Consider the following 14,553-nt stretch of genomic DNA (forward strand, 5'->3'; position numbering starts at 1 on the left):
TATATCACTGTGGTATGATTCTTTTAATTCTTTGGGGAAGATACCCAGCAGGGGAATCCTCGGTGATTTATATTAAGAATGGAAAAATGCTTAGCACACAGCAACCGCTTGGTATTTATTCTACCTGCACACCCACCCACCCCAGCATAGATAGGTTTCTTTTGCTAAAGGGAAAAGCCAAGGGCTTGTATGTCATAGCGGTTAGAGCACTGAACCTGCTAACAGACACCAGAGCTATTGTTCATCATGCATTTCCTCTGTGCCAGGAAGGTAGTTGAAGGAACTGTCTTTCCTGTCCACTTCTGATGATGTTGAGGTTTAGAGACACCAATTAACTTGCCAGGTTACAGTTTGGTAAGAGGAATCCAGGTTTATCTGATTCTAAAATCTTTTCAGTCCTATAAATGGTCCATCTCCCAGAATCCAGAAGAGCTTGTTTTGAATCTCAGCCCTTCTATTTCCTTGCTGAAAATGTCATCACTCTGGCACTCCATTTATTAATCTGTCAAATGGAGGGATTGGGCCAGGTAGGTATTTTCTGATATCCCTACTAGCCCTCAAGTTGTGTGCACTAATATTTATAAATAAACAATACATGAATATTAACTCAACCCCGGTGTGGAATACATGGGAGAAGGCTAAGAGAAGGAAGGGGGCCAGAGAAGAAGTGAAGGTGAAAGGGATGGAATAAGATTATGTCCAGGACTCATCCACTATAGCACACAGTGTATACAAGGATGAAAGGAGGGGAAGAGAAGAAAGAGATTCATAGTATCTTTGATTTGGAAAGAATCCAGTAAGACATGTGGTCCAATCTCATCTAATTATTTAAATCCCATTTGCAGCCTCCCAGGAAGATTTTCAACTTGAATGCCTTCCTTGAAAGGGAACTTCCTGTCTCACAAATCAGACAGGGCATTTGAGCTCCACAGCTTGGGCTGTGCAGAGGGGTACTTCTATTGTGGTAAACTGACATTTATTTTTAGAAAGTCCTTCTATTGTCTGGCTTTAACTCTGTCCTGGGTTATATAAAGTTGATTCAGTTTTCTTTTTCCTTTTTTTTGAATCTTTCAAATGTTTATTTTTTATTTTTTCAAATGTTTAAAAGTAGCCATCATATTTCTCCTAATGCTCTATAGTATACACTAAATACCCTGTGCCCTTTTTGCATTGGAGTCTGGACCCCAGCCTGACAGTCCTCTGGAAGCACTTTGTTTGGTTGGCATCCCCCCAAAAATGGACCTCTCAGGGCCGAACACACTCACTACTCCTGGGGAGTCAGCTGGAGAGCAGAGCAGGCCTCTCTTCAACAGTTGGCTTTGGGTGGCATCCAAGACCAATTTAGATTTTGTTCCAGCTACTTTTACCTTGTTGACATATTTTGAGATACATTTGTGGACCATAAATCAAATAACTATCATTTGTCCTAATATACAATCATTGTTCCTCACATTCCTTTATCCTGTTCACTGTTGGATGCATTGCTAAAATCCAGAGATACACTGTGTTTAACAATTCCCTCATCTATTATTTTAGTTTAATAACTGTATCATAAAAAGGCTCTGAGATTCATTTGGCATTTCTTTGGTTTAGTAAAACTTAGCTAGCTACTATTGGATTGCTTTGCTTTCTGAATGTTTCATAATACCATGTTGTGAAATAATAGTTTTAGAATTCTTCTAGAGACCAATTTCATGCTCACTGGTCTGTAATTTGTAGAGCCTACTTTCTTTTCATCTCTTTTTTTGGTAATTGGGATGGTTGCTCACTTGCAGTTTTACCTAACCTTTCTTATTCTTCATAATCTCACACACGCGCGCACACACACACACACACACACACACACACACACACACACACACACAGGGCCAAATGGGAAAAAGTGACTGTGCATGAATAAGTAGTAGTAATGCATCAGAAGAGGCTATGGTGGTGCATGTGATTGGCATCCAAGCTCAAGGAGAGAGGAGGAAAAAACTAAGAAGCTGCCTCTGAAACCAGGGAAGGCTCTTTAAATTACATCTGTGTTAGTCACATTTTCACTACCGTCACAAATACCCGAGGTAATCAAGTTTTAAACAGAAAAAGGTTGTTTTGGCTCATGATTTGAGAAGTTTCAGTCCATGGTCACTTGGCTCCATGAATTCTGGACCTGTGGTGAGGTAGCATAAAAATCAAGGCAGGAGCCTGTGGTAGATTAAAGTTGTTCACTTCATGATCAAGATGCGAAAGGCAGGAAGAAGGGCTGGGTGCCACTACCCTCCTTAAGGTCATAGCCCTGATGACGATATCTTCCACTAGGCCCACCTCTTCAAATTTCTGCCACGTCTGTTATAACCTGTCTAGATGTCCCACCAAAGCCTCATACAGTAGGTGGGGCTTTTTCAGAGGTGGCTGAGTCATGGTGCAATGCTAGGATTAAGGGTGGATGGTTACTAAATCAGTCCATTGATTGGTTTGGCACTGCCCTAATCCTGGTAGCCTGGATACAATATAAGGGATAGAAAGAGGCTTGTCTTATCCTTTGGTTGCTTTGCTACCTTCTGCCCACCATAAACTGTTTCTCCTCTGTGATGCCTGCCTGTCATGCCACCTTGCCTTGGAGACAGCTGATTATGGGCTAAACCTCTACCAACTGTGAGCTAAATAAATCTTTCCTCCTTTAACTTTGGATGCCAGGTATTTTGTCTTAGCAATAAGAAAAGTAACTAAGCCAGCCTCCTAATAGTGCCATGCTGGAGACTAAGCCTTTAAGGCACAGGCCTTTGGGGACAATCCAGATCCCAACTACAGCAATGTCTTTGTTACTATACCCACTTCTGGTCAGGAGTACAGGGAGGCAAGGGAAGCACTCATCTCAGGCACAAAATTTAGAGAGATACCTCAAACTTTGTAATCAAGATAAACAATGTATTAAAGCAATGTATTCTTAAAAATAAAAATAATGCAAAAACTTCATGGTTAAAAAAATGGAACTTCTACAAAGGCAGGATCAGTATGTACCACTTTTGTATGGTCTATTTTTCTTAATTGCAGCTTTACTGAATTCTAATTCACAGACCATACAATTCTCCCATTTAAAGTGAAGAATCCAGTGATTTTTTAGTTTATTTACAGAGTTATGTAACCATCAACACAATCATATCAAAATATTTCATCACCCCCAAAAGAAGTCTTGTACATGTTAACAATTTCTTTGTATTTTATTCAATCTCCCTAGCCCTAGGCAATCACCAATCTACATTCTGTCTGTATGGATTTGCTTATTCTGGAAATTTTTTGGTAAACAAAATCACAAAATATTGGGGGGAGTCTTTTGTGTTTTTCTTTGTTCCCTCAGCATAATGTTTTCAAGACTCTTCTATACTGGACCTTATAAATCAGAGCTTCATTTCTGAATGATATTCTGTTATGTATGTAGACTATATTTTATTATCCAGTCATCAGTGGATGGATATTTGAGTTGTTTCTACTTTTTAGCTATTATGAATAATATTGATATAAATACAAGGTTTTGTGTGTATATGTGTTTTCATTTCTCAGTAAATACTTGTTTTGCAAAGTAACTACACTATTTTATATTCCCACCAACAGTGTATACAGGGATTCCAGTTTCTCCACATCCTAACCTACACTTGTTATCATCTGTCTTTTTATTATGATCATGAAGTGGTATAACATTGTGGTTTTGATTTTTATTTCTCTGATGGCTAATGATGTTAAATATCTTTTTATGTGGTTATTGGCCATTTGTATGTCTTTTGGGGGAAATATTTATCTGGATCTTTTATCCATTTAAATTTTTTTCAGTCCTTTGTCATTGCCTGACTCAAGGTCACAAAGATTTATGCCTGGGTTTTTTTGTTTATTAGTTTTACCCTTACTGTTAGGTCTTTGATCCTCTTGGTCTATTTTTAAAAAGCCATTTTTATGACATTTAAAATCCAGACATTCAGTCCTCACTCAAACTTCACTTGAAGTCAAGATTTGGAGAAAACAGGTTTAATGGGACTCACTGTGATATTTCCATACTGGAATACATTGTGTATTCATCCAACATGTCCATCCAACCTTCTTCTCCCCACTCCAGCCTTCTTCCTTCCCAGTAGCTACTTATCATTTTTCTACCTGCAGGTCTTTTTTCCCCTAAGTTACCATATATGAGGTAAAACATGTGATACATCCTTTTTCTGTACCTGGCTTATTTTGTTTAACATGCATCTCCGTCTATTTCCCTGCAAATAACAGGATTTCATTCCTGTTTATGGGTGGATAATACAAAATATTTTCTTTTTCCATTCATCTGTTTACAGGCACTTAGGTTGATTCCATATCTTGGCTTCTGTGAGTAGTGCTGCAATAAACTTGAATACACAGGTATCTTTTTTGTATGCTGACTTCATTTCCTTCACATGTGTATCCAGAAGTGGGGTACCTGGATCATACAATAGTTCTATTTATTAGTTTCCTGAGGGACTGTCATACGCTAGCTGTACTACTTTTCTGCAGAGGCTGCACTAATTTACATTTTCACCAACAGTTTATAAGGATTCCATTTTCTCCACATCCTCACCAGCATTCTTGTTCTAGTAACCATTCTAACTGGCATGAGTTGGTTTCTCATTGTAGTTTGATTTGCAGTTCCTTTATGGGTAATAATATTGACCATTTCTTCTATATATTTATTGGCCATTTGTATTTCTTTTTTTCTGAAGTGTCTATTCAGATCATTCACCCATTTTAAATTGGATTATTTGGGTTTTTGTCATTAAATTTTTTTAGTTATTTGTATATTCTAAATATTAATCTTCTGTCAGATGAGTAGCTGGCAAAGCTTTTCTCCCATTCTCATAACTCTGTTGATTGTTTCCTTTGCTGTGGAGTTTGTTTTTTTTTTTTTTTGATTTGATGTAATTCCATGTGTCAATTTTTGCTTTTGTTTCTTGAGCTTTTAGGGCCTTATTTAGAAAATTATTGCCTTTACCAATATCTTGAAATGTTTCTCTTATATATATTTTGTAGTGGTTTCACAGTTTCATATCTTACATTATGGTCTTTGATCCATTTTGAATTGATTTTTGTACAGAGAGATAGGGATTTTGTACAGAGAGGTTTTGGTGAGAAATAAGGGTTGGCTTTCAATCTTCTCCATGCAGATATTTATTTTTTCTGACATCATCTATTAAAGGGGCTGTCCTTCCTTTAATCCATAATTTTGACACCTTTGTTAAGAATCAGTTGGTTAAAGATGCATAGATTTTTATGGGTCTTTTATTCTGCGCCATTGGTCTACACGTCTGCTTTTATGCCAGTACCATGTGGTTTTTGTTACTATGGCTCAGTAGCATGGCTTGAAATCAGATATTATGATGCCTCCAGCTTTGCTCTTTTTTTTAATCAAGATTATCTTGACTATTGGGATCTTGTGTACTTCCATATGGTTCTTTGCCCTTGGCCTAAGATGACAAAGTACATAGCTGGAGGCTGCCTGTCCCCATTTGAACTCTACCACCTTCTCTGTTCTCTGACTTCGTCTTGTCCTTCCTCCCTGGGTCCATTAGCCTGAGATCACTTTAGGAGGTGACTCTAGATCCCCTTTTCTCTTCACAGTTGCTTACACTGCTAGTGCACTTTAGTGTCTCACACCTGCCTGCCCACCTAACCTTCCTCCTGATTCTTCAAGTGAAGTCAGCTTGGGTTTCACAAGGCCTTTTTAAAGTATCAGAGAAATGATTAGCTCTGGTTCTTCCATGACAGCCCCCATTTCCTCCTCTCCTGCTTGCCTTCTTTGGAATAAATTCATACATACCTCGGGATGCTCCTTATTTTTAATTTTTCCTCTTCCTATAGATAGAACTTAGGATGTTTCCATGGAAACTCTTGGACAGAGATAAAGAACTTCTGAGCAGAGGTGAGATGAGCAAGCTTTGCTCATTTCTGTGGGACTCTGAGAGTGCCTTACTCACACCTTCCCTACTCCTTCTTCAACCCTTCCCTGGGCAGATCTCAAATTAGTTTTGGAAGCCCCAGAACCTTTGTGTTTTAGGATTGAGCAGATGGTGGTGACAGTGGCCCTGACAGCTGTAGCTTTAGGAGGAAGCTACTACTGGTGGGTAGGTTGTCTGGCAGCTGCACAAAACCTGAAATCTGGTGTGTTTCACAGAAAAAGAGCAATTCTCGAAGACTACCCAAATCTTCCCAATTGTGTCATGAGGCAAGACTTGTTAGAAGACTTGTATCTCAAATCACCACCATTGTCTTCATCTTAGTAGGCATGGCAGAAAGGCCTTTTGGAGATTTCATAGCCATGCTTTGCCACTTGATGGTACTAATGCTTTAATTACTTCAGATGCCCTTCTGCATGTTGGATTTTTTTTTCTGGTACCAGGGATCAAACTCAGGAACTTGCACTTGCCAGGCAGACACAGTGCCACTGATCTACATCCCCTCCATGTTGGAATATTAGGCCAAACTTTCCTCAAAAATTCTTGAAGAGACTTGGAGTTTTGAAGATGATCATAACTTGAGCTGAGTTGACCATACCTGGGTTGAAGCATGATTAGGAATCTAGTCCCATTCAATAGGAAAATTCTGGAAATAGAATATATTTTAAGTAGGAACCGTTTGGGTAGGTTCTCAGTGACCACTGACCTTCCAGAGGTCTAAGGCAAATCTGGGAAAGGATATATGAACTCCTTGATATAAGATAACCCTTTCCTAGAGAGCATCTGACAGTGTTTCCTCTAAAGTCTGATTGCCTTAGATATTCAGATCTAAACTTTGAATAGAACTGAAATGCAGGGTGGGGAAAACTTGACCCCTGATCTTTGAGAAGATTTGGTCTAGCTCTAAATACTGACTCATATTCCTGAGATTTTAGACCATTCTTTGTAGTGCTCTGGGCCAACCTGAGGGTGGGAAGAGATTGAGAGTCTTGTATGACAGGCTTTTAGCTGGGTGGCAGGCCTCAGGCACTCACATAGAGAGATCAAAAGGCTGGAACTGAAAGGGGTTTGGAGTCCAGAGGTTCTAATCTGTGGGTTGAAGTTCCTGGAAGCTGCGGGGTTCACAGCAAAGATGCCAAGGAACACTGAGCACCACCTGTGTACCCAATATGTCAACATTGCCACCGTCCCTTGGGACTGTGCTATCTTTTGGGATAAGAAGCAACTATCATACCTGAAAAAAAAAATCTCAAATTACTAATTTTTGTAAATCTTTTGTCTTTCAAGTGAAGTCAATTTGGGCCAGATAGAAGGAAAGAATGAGGTGGCAACTGAGCTGAATTCACACAAGCAGTTAGGGCAAGCATTAGTACGGCAGGCACCGACTGTTCTGCTCCCACAGTGGGAGGTGTTGTACCAGGGTACAGGAAGCCTTCCCTGACCAACAGCTTGCACTGCTAGCTTGGAGCCTGGGAAAGAAACTACACATTAAAAATAAAACTTACATGGTTTCACCTTCCTAGAATAAGCAAATGACATCAACAGGAAAACTAAGGTTTTTGGCGGGTGGAGAGAGAGGAAGAAGAGGGGTCAGGAAGCAGTAGTTCTGAGGGCATTCGCTTCTTTGACTCCCTTTCTGAAAAACAAATTAATATTTTGAATTAGGTTCCTATCACAGAGTGTGGATCATAACACAGTGATTGGCTAGCCTCCCTTTCTAGACCAGAACTGAAAAGAGCTTTGAACTTAAATCTAATTGTAACTTCAGATCTAGTGCATTTCTCTCCATTTCTGAACCTAGGTCAGTCAAGTCCAGGATTTGTTTCCTTAGGCAATTTTAGAGAGATTGAGAATACTCATGTCCACGATTAAACATTACTGGTTCTTAAATTTGCGGGGGGGGGGATGAGATTTTAAACTGGTGTTGGACTCCAAGTTTCAGCCTAGGACTCTTTCATATCTGTGAAAATTCTTCAGTGTTTTTGTCCTGAAGACCTTGAAGCTGGTGAATGTACATCCATGTGGAATAGGGAAACATGGGGAAATGGATGGATGTGAGTGACTGTGTAATGCATTATGAAGGAGCATCCAGGAACGCCTGTGACCACATGGGTTGTCCAGGCTTGGAGGACAGAGATGACACACTGAGGTGGGGTAATGAGGGAGAGTTTAATTCAGGGAGTCTTTTAAGGAGTGTGGTTGTGATATAGGGGGAATAGATGTAACTTTTAAACCTATTAGATATCTGAAACATGAGTTTGTGTTTTTGAAAATTGAACAATGAGGGTGGAGGACTTAGCTCAGTGGTTTCGCCGCCTGCCTTGCAAGCACAAGGTCCCAAGTTCAATCCCTGGTACCAAAAAAAAAAAAAAAAAATTGAAAAATGAATTTTAGGAACAACAGAGGTTAAGAGTAGGAGAATTTATTGAGAGAAAGATAGCTTTTCTTTAAGAGGAACAGAAGGGGGACCAGAAAGTGGGTTGTCTGGCTACCCCACTTTTTAAAGGTGTTTGTATAACAAAGCCATGTGAAAAGACAAATATAAAATAAAACAACACTATAAGACCCAATAAAAATTTATAAAATAAACATAAAATAAAACCACAACCAACCAATAAAATTATAAATATAGTTATCAAAATAATATTAGTTAAAGATCAAATAAAAACAAGTTATAAAAATTTTATTTAAAATATTAATCACTTTTATCTCTAAAATAGTGTCCTTTTTAAAATAATGTTAATCAATAAATGTGTCTTAAATCCTGGTTATTTTTCTCATAAATCCTCCACCTGTGCTCTGGGTCATATCTACCTATTTTTTCTTACACTTTGCTTCATGAAGTACTTGTTCTTTCCTAAATCTTCAATTTCTAACTCCCTAGTGGTTCTTTCCTCTTTATTCATAAATATATCTCTTCCTGATGTTGAAAAAGAAATCTTTCTTTTAACCTTAGTTCCTCTCATATCTGCCATATGTTGTCTCGGCTATCATTCTCTTCAGAAATACGGATAAATCTCTCCCCCTCCCCATTTATACACACACACACACACACACACACACACACACACACACATCTATCTGGGGAATGGGAGGAGATAGAGTGGGGGAGGGGAATTGGAAGTAAAAAGGATCAAGATTAGATATATATTTCTACCAGTTTCCCTCGATTAATGTATTTATTACATATCACAAACATATACTAATAAAAAAGGGGGAAACCAGCATATACCCATTACACCAAGTTCCTTACCACCTCTTAATTTCTCAGCTCCTTCCAGTCTGGTTTGTTTTCTGCCATTGTGCCCAAAATTATCTCAGAGCCAGGCATGGTGGTACATGCCTATGATCCCAGCACTCAGGAGGCTGAGGCAGGAAGGTCACTGTTTGAGGTCAGCCTGGGCTACATAGTGAGTTCAAGGCCAGCCTGAACTGCATAGTGAGACCCTATCTCAAAAAACAAAAGAAAGAAAGAAAGAAAGAAAGAAAGAAAGAAAGAAAGAAAGAAAGAAAGAAAAGAAGGAAGGAAGGAAGAGTCTCAGAAGTCCCTAATTAGCTCACAAATGCCAAATTCAACAGCTCCTTTCTCGATTTCATCATGCTTTGCAGCGTTCAGCTTCTCAGTCATGTTTTTCTTCTTGAGATGCACGTTGTCCTGGCTTCAGTGTTGGTGTACCTCACTGGCTTCCTGTTGGCCTAACTCAGGGCTCCTGTCCAGATACCCTTCAACCCCTCCATCTACTTCCTTTCTCTGGCGCTCATATAGTTGTTGCTGGTAATGGGTGTTTATTTGATTGTTTCCTTCCACTGCTCCCACAGTGAGGTTCAGAGAACAGAGGCCTCCTCTGTCCTCTTTATTCTTTTATTGCTCCACCTAACTTCATGTCCCAGGGCTTGACCTAGAGTAAATGTTCAGCAAATGTTACTTGAAAAGAGAATAGGTTAAAATGTTCCTTCAAAATAACTCCCTTCTTCTCAACTGCACACCCTGCTTACCCCCTTGGAGAGCAGAGCTCAGTGACTTTTTCTTTAAGGGCCTGTTAATCAGTATTTTTGGCCTGCAAGCCACAGGGGCTCTGTTAGAGTGACTCTGCTCTGTTATTGTAGGGAGAAAACAGCCATAGACCAGTGGTAAACTCAGAGGTATGGCTGTGTTCCAGTAAAACTTTATTTACAAAAATTTGCCACCCACAGGCTATAATTTGCAGAACCCTGCTCCAGCTCATATTTCCAATGATTCTCTGGGCTTTGGCACATGACTGGCTTAAGGACTCACTTCCTCTGATCTGAAATCATTATTTCTCTTTCTTTATTCCTCAAGAGCTTCTCCACTTGTTGTAATTCTTGGCTCGTTTTATATTGTCTCCATTCTTCCAGTCATTCAGGACAGAAAAGTGAGTTAGCTTCATCTTTACCTTTCCTTCCCCAGTCCAGTCTATGATGACATTCTCAGTTTCATTTCTGTGGTTTTCTTCACTTCGTCACTGCTGTAGCTCAAGCTCTCATTAACTCTATCTGATTACTGCCTTTACCTCCTAATCTCTGCCTTCTTGAGTGGCCTGACAGTGCCACATCCTTACTCCTTGGAGACATTTTATATTTTCCTGCTGTCTACTGAACACAGTTTCAATTCTTTAAAATACGTTTCAGCTTCTTCAGCCCATTCTTGGCTTCCACTCATCCTTTCATGTCTCTGTTCTTTTAATTGCATTTTCAATTTCATTGGTTGATATTGGGTTGTTCAGAATTTTTAGGTCTTCTTTGTTCAACTTTGGAAATTCATATGTATCTAGGAATCTGTCCATTTCTTCTGTGTTGTCCATCTTACTGGCGTATAGGTTCTGGAAGTAGGTATTGATGATCCTCTGGATTTCTGCTGGGTCTGTTGTAATTTCACCCTTTTCATTCTTAGTATATGTGCTGCCGAACCGAGCACACCCTTTTCATTCTTAATTGCATAGATTTGGGCCCTTTCTTTCCTTTTTCTGATAAGGTTGGCTAAGGGTTTGTCAATTTCATTGATTCTTTCGAAGAACCAACTCTTGGCTTCATTGATTTTTTGTATCGTTCTTTTAGTCTCCATTGCATTGATTTCTCCTCTGATCTTTATAATTTCCTCCCTTGTATGAGCTTTGGGGTTGTCCTGCTCTTCTTTTTCTAGAAGCTTGAGGTTCAGCATCAGGTTGTTTAATTGGGCTCATTCTGTTTTCCTAATATGGGTATTCACTGCTATGAATTTCCCTCGTAAGACTGCTTTCATTGTGTCCCATAGATTCTGATATGTTGTATTGTCATTGTCATTTAATTGAAGGAACTGTTTGATTTCTTCTTTAATTTCCTCTGTGACCCATTGGTTATTCAGAAATGTGTTGTTCAATTTCTAGTGTTTATGAAATTTTTTGAGTTTCTTCTGCTATGGATCTCCAATTTCATCACACTATGGTCTGATAATATACAGGGGATAACTTCAATTCCTTTGCACTTACTTAAACATGTTCTATGTGTGAGTATGTGGTCTAGTTTTGAGAATGACCCATGTGCAGCTGAGAAGAATGTGTATTTTGATTTTGTGGGGTGGAAGACTCTGTAAATATCTGTTAAATTCATTTGTTCAAGAGTTCGATTGAGTTCTAGTATTTCATTACTTATTTTTAGTCTAGTTGATCTATCTATTTGTGACAGTGGGGTGTTGAGGTCCCCCATTACAATTGTATTAGTGCATATATGACTTTTCATGTCCGTTAGTATTTGTTTTATATAGTTGGGTGCACTAGTGTTTGGTGCATAGATATTTATGATTGTCATCTCTTCCTCTTGGATTCTTCCCTTTACAAGGATGTAGTGTCCTTCTTCATCTCTCTTCATCAGTGTTGGTTTGAAATCTACTTGATCTGCAAAGAGGATAGCAACTCCTGCTTTTTATTGGGTTCCCGTCACATGGAGTATTGTTTTCCACCCTTTAACTTTCAGTCTATGAGTTTCATTTTGAATTAAGTGAGTTTCTTGTATGCAGCATATTGTTGGATTTTGCTTCTTGACCCATTGTGCCAGTCTATTTCTTTTGATTGGTGAATTGAGACCATTAACGTTGATGGTTATAACTGAAATGTATTGACTTGTCATTGCCATGACTTTTTCTTTTTGTTGGGTTCTCCCCCTTTACATTTAATTTCTTGTCATGCCAGATGGGTTCATTCTGCTTTGCTTCCTGGGGTTGTGATCCTCAATGTCTGTTCCTAGGATATTGTGTAAAATTTTTTGGTGTGCTGGTTTGGTATTCACAAAGTTCCTAAGGTGCTCTTTGTCATGAAAGTATCTTATTTCTCCATCAATTTTGAAAGATAGTTTTTCAGGGTACATCAATCTGGGTTGGAAGCTGTTTTCTTTTAGGGCTTGGAATATGTCGCTCCAAGCTCTTCTTGCCTTGATAGTTTGTGTTGAGAAGTCTGCTGTCATTCTGAGGGGCTTTCCTTTGTATGTGATTTGTTTCTTTTCTCTGACTGCTTGGAGAACTTTGTTCTTCTGTTGAGTTTCTGGAATCTTTAACAATTATATGCCGATTTGTAGATTTTTTTTTGATCAGGGGTATTTGGATTCCTATATGCCTCACTTATTTGTATGTCCAGTTCTTTTCCCCTCCTTGGGAAGTTTTCTGCCATTATTTCTGTGAAGAGTTTCTTTTATGTCATCTGTACTCTCTCCTGTTTCTTCATTGAGCCCAATCAGTCTTATGTTATTCTTCTTTGCATTGTCTAGCAGCTGTTGGATTGATTTCTCATGTTCCCTTATAATTTGGAGCAATTTTTCTTTTCCTGGTCACTAATTCCAATCTTATCTTCTATATCTGAAATTCTGTCCTCACATTGGCTCATTCTGCTGTGTAGACTTTCAATGGAGTTTTTCATGTCCTGGAAATCTATTTGCATCTGTTTTATGGATTCCATTTGTTTCTTCTGTTGGGATTCCATCATGTTCCTGAGCTCCTCTCTAGATTTATTAATCATGTCTTGCACTAGGGGCACAATTTCTCCTGTTATCTGAGAAATTATTTCTGATTTCATTTTTCCCAGATCCCCTTTGGTTGCCAGTTCAGTGGGTCCAGGTGGTTGAGTATCAGAGTGTTCCATCTCATTTCCCTTTGGGGTTGCTGTAGGTGATCTGGAAGTCTGGTTTTGAGACTTATTTACATGTTTTCTCATTTCGACTGGGGGAGCAGGGTGGGGGGTGCTGTTGGCACCCACGTGGCTCACCTCCTCTGAGCTGGTAGAGGTGGGACAGGGGCAGGGAGCAGCAGTAGAGATGGTAGCCCAAAAGCCCCTTCCTCTGGACTAGGAGCAATGGGACAGAGGCTCAGAAGGCCCTACCTTTAGGCCAGGAGCGGCGGGACAGATGGCGGCCTGGAAGCCCCTTCCTATGGGCCGGGCATGTCTCTGTTCTTCTGATCCTTTGGTCCTGGAATACAGTTCCTGTCTTTGCTTCCCATGAAAATCTTTATGCTTCAGGGTCCAGGTCAACTGCACTTGCCTAGAGGCCTCCCCCAGTCTCAGGCCCAAGGGAGTCACTGTCTACTGTACTCCCATCTCATTAGATTGTGGATGGTATTGACACCTCTCTTTCCCTGCTTAGCATTGGCAGCATTCTTGAGGGCAGGGACCGTGGCCTGTTCATTCCATAACATAGATTCAAGTTTAGTTTTCAGGGTTGCACATGGAGGCATTGTTTATTGGAATTGGATTACATTTTTAACAAAAGAACCCTTTACTGGGGTTATGGGATGAGTTCCGTTGATGGTAGAGATCAGAGGAACTTTTGGGTACTCCCCCCCATATGTGTGTGTGTGTGTGTGTGTGTGTGTGTGTGTGTACAATTCATTCTATTTCTTTCTGGATCTAGGACAATACTATCTCACTTTCTTTGTCCACATCTATCAAGTGGATATCTTTGAATATCAGAGAATTATACAGGCTTTAAAGTTAGGCAGACTTGAGTTGGAATTCTAGTTATTGACCCAACTCTAGGCTATTAAACCTCTTTACACCTAAGTTTTCCTGTCTTTTAAGTGGAGTTCTACTACCAAATTTACATGGCTATTAGGAGGATTAAATTAGTTTTAAACACATATTTTTCTTTCCTTGTCACCTTCCCTCTGCCATATTTTCTCCACTAATTCTCAATATCTGGGGGATGATTTGTAAAGGTGGTTTCCAATATTCTGTACAGAAAACCCCTTGGTGGAATCCATCCAGAGGATTTCTATCCCAAGAGGAGCCCTTCTCCTTGTTTCTTCAAAGCACTTAATCACCTTCATCCCCAGATTCTTAGCATTTACTTTGAATGTGACTTGTACTTCTGCCTGAAGAACAAGAAAGTTTCCAGGTCTCTCCTGAGCACTTGATGACCTGACCACACTCAGCAGATAAACCCCTTTTCATTGGCTCTGAGGTATTTGGTAGATTCCTCAATCAGAGCGGGTTCATCCATAAGTAGAGAAAAAAGACAACAGCTTTTGTGCTGAGTTTGTGGAGAGAGGGGGAAAGAATGCTTCATCCCCTTTGTGAACATCAACAAGTTCACCTCACGTTTGTTCAAGGCCTGTTGGAGCACAATT

General features: G+C 39.6%; 1 protein-coding gene and 1 pseudogene across 3 annotated transcripts in view; both read left to right on the top strand.

The window, feature by feature from the left end:
• Positions 1-14,553, top strand: part of Gramd1b (GRAM domain containing 1B) — a 251,281-nt gene that overhangs the window by 21,054 nt on the left and 215,674 nt on the right. The gene's annotated exons all lie outside the window — the stretch shown is intronic.
• The window catches only part of LOC101699463 (ras-related protein Rap-1b pseudogene), a 30,376-nt pseudogene continuing 23,804 nt past the window's right edge, over positions 7,982-14,553 (top strand). Inside the window, exon 1 of the transcript XR_015451723.1 lies at positions 7,982-8,099. The product of XR_015451723.1 is annotated as a ras-related protein Rap-1b pseudogene (transcript). The remainder of the gene's footprint in view (positions 8,100-14,553) is intronic.

The sequence above is a fragment of the Heterocephalus glaber genome, unplaced genomic scaffold, assembly GCF_053883595.1.
Source record: "Heterocephalus glaber isolate CG9 unplaced genomic scaffold, H.glaber_assembly_v1.0 deba00001431, whole genome shotgun sequence".
Lineage (NCBI taxonomy): Eukaryota > Metazoa > Chordata > Mammalia > Rodentia > Bathyergidae > Heterocephalus > Heterocephalus glaber.